The sequence below is a fragment of the Bos taurus genome, chromosome 8, assembly GCF_002263795.3.
Source record: "Bos taurus isolate L1 Dominette 01449 registration number 42190680 breed Hereford chromosome 8, ARS-UCD2.0, whole genome shotgun sequence".
NCBI lineage: Eukaryota > Metazoa > Chordata > Mammalia > Artiodactyla > Bovidae > Bos > Bos taurus.
The window spans coordinates 97,653,736-97,660,249 of NC_037335.1; positions in this window are offsets into that span (position 1 = coordinate 97,653,736).

A 6,514-nucleotide genomic window follows, 5' to 3' on the forward strand; every position below is an offset into this window, starting at 1 on the left:
TGACATTTTTATAGCAATTTAAAATTTTCCACAGTTGAAATTGTGTTTAAAGAACCTAACAGCTCTTCCTTTTTTATTGGTAACAATGGATTGTTTACAATAATGCAAATGGACTTCAAATCCAATTAAACTTCTTTATGTCAAGAGTTTCAAAATAATGATGAGGCTCTAATTTGTATGACATGCAGGCATTCTTAGAGCAGACACCCTTCAGCCAGCTGATAAACAACTGTCAATGGAAACATCTTGCTTGTTTTATTCTGATTCAGAGTATCTCAGCTTTGACACTAAAGACATCTGAAGGCAGATAATCCCTTGTATGGGGGGCTATCCTTTGAACTGTAGGATGTTTAACATTTTCCTAGCCTCTACATACTAGAAGCAATAAGCCCCCACATCTCCAGACATAACCAAGTGTCCCTTAGGGAGCAAAATCACCTTTTGTTGAGAATCACTGCTCTTCATACTAAATGAGACATTTGTAAGGCACCTACTTGGCACACAGTATTATGGTTATGACCTGGGTTCAGACTTCTCTCTTCCACTTGTAGACTAGCTGACCTCAGAAAAGTCACTCAAATCCCCTGAGCATCATTTCTTCATTTTAAAACAGGAGCATCATCCCTACTGGCTCTGCCTCACTGGATATTTATGAAAATCAAATAAGATCTCAGATACAGTAATGCATGTAAGCCATCAAAGCTGTCAAAACCTGCCTAGAAACACTAGGACTGTGTGGTGAAAAGTGTGGCAATGAGGCTGCGTGGCTCAACTAAAATCCCTTCGAAGTGACTTAAGATATCAGACTGCTCAATACATTTTGGCTTCTATTGTTATCGTCTGCATTCTTCAGGCAAAGAAGCTGAGGCTCTAAGAGGTAAAGGAGCTTGACCAATAGCGCATGGAGACAGGGCTGAATTCAGAAAATACGAACTCCAGCACTGGCGCTACGTCCATGACATTCATGCGCTTCCGAGTGACGCGTGCCATGGGTACAAATAAAAGTAACCCCTTCTGTGAGCAAAGGGGGTTGCCATTTATAAAATAGATCTCTGTCTTCTGGCGGGAGTTGGAGGAAGTACCACAGGACAACAGGATAAGATAATTTTGATACTTTTCTCCTGCTTTCAACTCAGAAAGGCCATATCTCCTTAAGACCTGCTTGAAGGAAGCTAAAAATGAACAGGCAGGGCCAACCCCGCCTCCCTGCTATGAATCACTCACTCAGAGGGCTAAGTTCTGCCTTCCGCATCTGGGCTCTTTTATTTTTAACTTTGCAAGCCTCGGTTGTTCTGGCTTCCTAGGGAAAACCCCATTGCTGCCAGCAGCCTCGCTCGAAGCCCCGGCTGTCTTGTGAGCATCTTGCTGGCGGAAGGGGAGCACAGACGAGGGCTGTCCCCTTGGCTGCCTTCCCTGAGGGAAAGCTCCTGATCTCTGGAGTTCTAAAGCCTGAGCCCAACAGCTACCTACCCTCTGCACTCAAACACAGTTGGCTCAGCTGCCTTGTGGAGAGAATTTTCCCCTCTGGGTCTTGCCTGATCCTGGACATTACACTGAGCCAGGGGTGTCTTCTCAAGCTCCCAATTTGTGGTCTGTGGTTACAGAATCATCAGAAAGGCAGCCTCCGCAGGGTACAGGTTACATCCAACCATGCACCTCTTCTCTCCTAAGCCCCTGCTTTGACACTGGATTCCTGGATTCCTGGATTCCAGGTTAGCACATGGAGAGACTGGGGGTTAGCACATGGAGATCAGCTGCAGGTCTCCCCTGTAGAGTCCCCCATGAAAAAAGAGGAGGTTTCGGTAGTTTGGGCACAGCGTCCTCCAGGAAGATGCCTGGCAAAGTCCTCAATATGTGTCAAGAAGTGGGATGTAGGGAGAGGAGCATCAGCTTTGGAGTCAGGAAACTTGGATCTGGAACCCCAAATCTGTCATCCATGAGCCACCTGAACTTCTACTAATCATTAACAAAAGTTAACTGTTTCTTTCTTTTTCCTTCCCAGATGCTTAAACATTAAAAAAAAAAGAAAAAAAAGCTAACCTCTTCAACTCTGTACAATCAGGTAATTCTATCAAACTCAACTGAGGGGAGACTGTTCAAACAGCACAGCACCCAGCATAAGTACTTCAGTAAGTGTTGCTTCATGTCCTTCCTTCAATGACCCTTTGTTCAGCACCTGCTGTGTGTCATTGTCCTGGGTCTAGTCCCAGATGGTCTTCGTGTTATTTTTATTGTTCAGTCACTCAATCGTGATCGACTATTTGAGATCCCATGGATTGTAGCATGGCAGGCTCCTCTGTCCTCCATTATCTCCCAAAGTTTGCTTTTGGCCTTTTCATACTGTCCTTTGGGTTCCCCACACAAGAATACTGGCATGGGTTGCCATTTCCTACTCCAGTGGGTCACGTTTTTTCAGAACTCTTCACTATGATGATGGTCCTTACCCTGCACCTTATAATGCTGCAAGCATGGACTCTGCAGCCAGAGCCTGACCTTAATTCTAGTTCCTCTTCTTACCACCCACACCACAAGGCAAGTCATATCCTTTCTCTGAGTCCACATCTCCTCACTTGTAACATGGGGAGAACACTTACAGGATTGTGGTGGTGACTTCCTGAGATCACACACCTAAGGCAGTGCCTGGCACAGTGAATGAGTCCATACATATATTTTTGGGGGGCTTCTTCCTTTCTATTCATCTGCTAAGTACTCAAAACTGCTCAGAGATTGGGAACTTCTAAAATGCTTCTGATTGTTGCCCAAACCAGTACAAATATTGCCCTTCACACTAGTTGACTGAATACTAGTAAGACTGAGTGGTCCTCATGCCAGCTGATACAGGCCACCATTTCTGTCTCTGTCTTAGCAGTACTAAACTCTGGCTATTAAATCATCTGGGGAACTTAAAAAAATATCAGTGTCAAGGCTCTCCTGTGGAAGTTTCTGATGGACAGCGAGGAATGAAAACTACCGGTTCTTTTCCAAACTTTTCCATTTGAAAAGTTCAAAGCTCAGAGAGGTTAAGTGAGTTGCTGGAGGGCAATCAGCTAATATGGAGCCTGAATAGGAGTCCAAGCTAGCACAACAATATTTTCTCTCTTGTTATCTCAACAACCTTCAAACATTTGATTGGCTTATCTGATTCAAACTAAAAATGAGGCCTGAGAAGGATTCCCCAGAGGTGGTCTCCACAGAGCAGAGACAGTAGACCTCTCTAACTCAGCTTGGAATTTCCTGGAGTATCTTCATTCCACAGATCATTCCTGAGGCATCTGCCATGACCCACAAGCTGAGCTGAGTCTGATGATGCATATGAATGAGATATAGCACCTGTTATTGAGGAGTTCATGGCTGGTTGTTATGGACTGAATTGTATCCCCCTCAAATTCATACATGGAAGTCTTAATCCCCAGTGCTTCAGAATGTAATGGTGTTTGGAGACAGAGCCTTTAAAGAAATAACTAATTTAAAGCGAGGTCATTAGGGCAGACCCTAATCCAATATGACTGGTGTCTTTTCAGAAGAGGAGATTAGGTCACAGATACACACAGAAAGAAGAACATGTGAAGAAGATGGCCATCAACAAGCCAAAGAGGAGGCTTCAGAAGATCTCAAGCTTCCAGTCTCCAGAACTGTGGGAAAATACATTTCTGTTGCTTAACCTGTGCAGTTTATGGTACTCTGTTATGGTATCCTGAGAAAACTCATACATGCACTGGTTCTAGAAGGTAGCCAGACAGGTAAGGCATTAGTCTGCTAAAATACTCCATAATAAACAACAGGATGACCATGAGCTGGGGCTGCTCGAGCCCAGGGGAGTTCCCCAACCCTGAAGGGAGGGCTGGGAAGCTGACACAGATGCCTCCACCAGGGAAGAAACACAAGCTGTGTTTTTGAGAACAAGGAGGAGGCTGCATGGGGAAGTGGGAGAGTGAAATGCAGGAAATCAGAACAGGGAATGGGGAGGTAGTATCTCCTGCAGTACCCCTGGGGTGAGTCAGGGGATGGGGCCTGAAGGGTGGTGAGAGATAAGGCTGTGACATACACAAGGGAAAGTTATCCAGAGCCCTGGGCACATCCAGATAACAGGCCAAGGTTGGGTAACAGGAGCCAGTGAAGGGCCTTCCACAGGGGAGGACCAGGTTACGTTCTGTAAAGTGACACTGACGCTCACTTGGAGGCTGGGTTGGAAGGGAAAGACCAAAGGCAGGGCTGCTATCAGAGAGTTCCTACAGCTGTCCTGGCGAGAAATGAAGGAGGTTGGAACTAGTGCACAGTCCAAAGCATGGAGAGAATTGAGTGAGTCCTCTGGTGAAACAGAATGAAACAAGTGGAGAATTTTTCATAAGACATTGCTTGTCTTAGGACAAACAATTGGTTAGGTGAGAAAGACAGAAGGAGTAGGGAAAGTCAAGGATAACTTCCAGGTTTCTGGCTGAGACAAGTGGGTAGGTGATGGTGCCAACTGCTAGAGCAGAGTTCTTTTCCCTTGCTGTCTTAGCCAGCTGAGGCTGCCATATCAAAACATCCTAGACTGCATGGCGTAAGCAAGTGAAATGCCAGAGAGTTTTCTTTCTCTCCTATAAGCACTCACAATGAGAAAGCGGCCATCTACCAGAAAGGAAGAGAGGTCTCATCTGAAACCAACCATGTTTTCACCTTGACCTTGGACTCCCAGCTTCCAAAACTGTAATGTATTTACAGGGAGAGAGAGAGAACAAGCTCTCTGGTATAATTTTTTATAAGGCACTAATTCCATCAGATCCAGGCCCCACCCTCATGATCTCATCTGACCCTAATTAATTCCATAGGGTACATTTCCAAACGCCATCACCTTAGGATTAGGGCTTCAATATACGATTTGGGAGGATACAGTCAACACTACTGAAAAGAGGTTAATAATGATGCCATGTATCCCGGCCATCTCCTTGTCCCAGTTGATTTGAGCCTCTTTGATGATTTCAGGAGGAGGCTTGCAAGCACATTTGTTTACATTCATTCATCTAGGCTTCTATCCATGGGGGCAGGTGGTGGAAATGAAACCTCAGTAGGAAAGTTCGGGCTAAGCTGTGAGTTGATAGTGAAGACTTTCTAACACAAGCACTAATCTCTTGAGGACCCAATCTATGTGAGGCCTTGAACTGGAAATAGGGTATCAGCTGAATTTGATGCACCACACCCCTGTCCTTAAGAATCTCACTTTGTAGATGCAAGGGAGACTTTCTCTGGTCAGACTCGAGTCATGGACCACTTGCTTCTGGATAAGAAGATTGTTAGGGATGATCCCGTCACTCTCCTCTCCAGGACAGAACTGCATCTAATTCCTCAGGCAAGGGGCAGTCTGCTTGTTTGACTCCTAAGTGGTTTGTTGGGATGAATCATGCCCCAGTTCTCTAAGAGGGTTTACTTGTTGGAAAGAGTGTTCTCTTTGATCTCATGGCTTAGAGTGTGTAGGTTTTGTCCAGTTAATCATGTAGCTGGCGTCAAGCTTTGTCAGCTTTTATTTATTATTATTATTATTATTATTGAGGCTATATGGCATTCAAAGGATTTAGGCACTGGCCCTGTAGCCAACATGGCTTCATTTCAACAATAGCTGGAGCCTGAGTCTTTTTTCAGGCCCTTGATAATAACTGAGCATTCAGTCCGGTCTATTCTAAAGTGTCTCTCAGATGTAAGAGGTGACTGAAAGAGTAGATCTTTAAAAGAACATACTCTCTTCTCCTGAGAGATTCCCACATGGTTGAAAGAGCCACCCTGATAGACTATGTTGCCTAATGCTCTCCAGTTACAAAGCACATTCATTCTACCATCACCTTAACTTCTCAAATCAGCTCTGAGAGGTAGACAGGGTGAGGTAGATGGGTTTAGTTTTACAAAAGAGAAATTCTAACACTGATTAAAGGGTTTACCCAATGTCTTATGGGGAGCTGTGAAACAAACTCACATTTAATGATGTGCCAGATTCTTTCATACTAACTTAGTTAATCCATAAACAAACCCAGTAGAATAGGTATCATTGTGCCCATTTGAAAGACGAAGACATTGAATCACAAGAGATTTAAATCACAGTTTCAAAGTTCTCCAGACCATAAGGAGCTAAGACAACACTGACTCCCTAGTCTTCTATTAACTAATCCAGTGCTCTTATTGGTTATGCTGCATTTAAACTCTCCAAGCCTGACTATAATGAGGAAAATAATATTTCCGCATAGTTGGATTTTGGGTAAAAAGAGCCACAAGTGGAAAAGTCGGTTGTTCTCCCTATTTATAGATAGACTTGGATTTTTTTTTTCCTTCATATACAAAATGAACAAGACTCAGAGACATGAACCCACTGTCCCATGCACTCTTTCAGAAGTCTAGCATTCCAACAATCAGGCCTTGTAAACCAAGCGAGACTCTCCAAGCTTGGTTGCATTGTTTAAGACTGCAGGCCAGGGTAGCAGCCCCTTCATGGAGAAGGCCATGTCTTCCCTGATTGTTGTTTATTTTCCTCTTCTCGTGTGCTCTG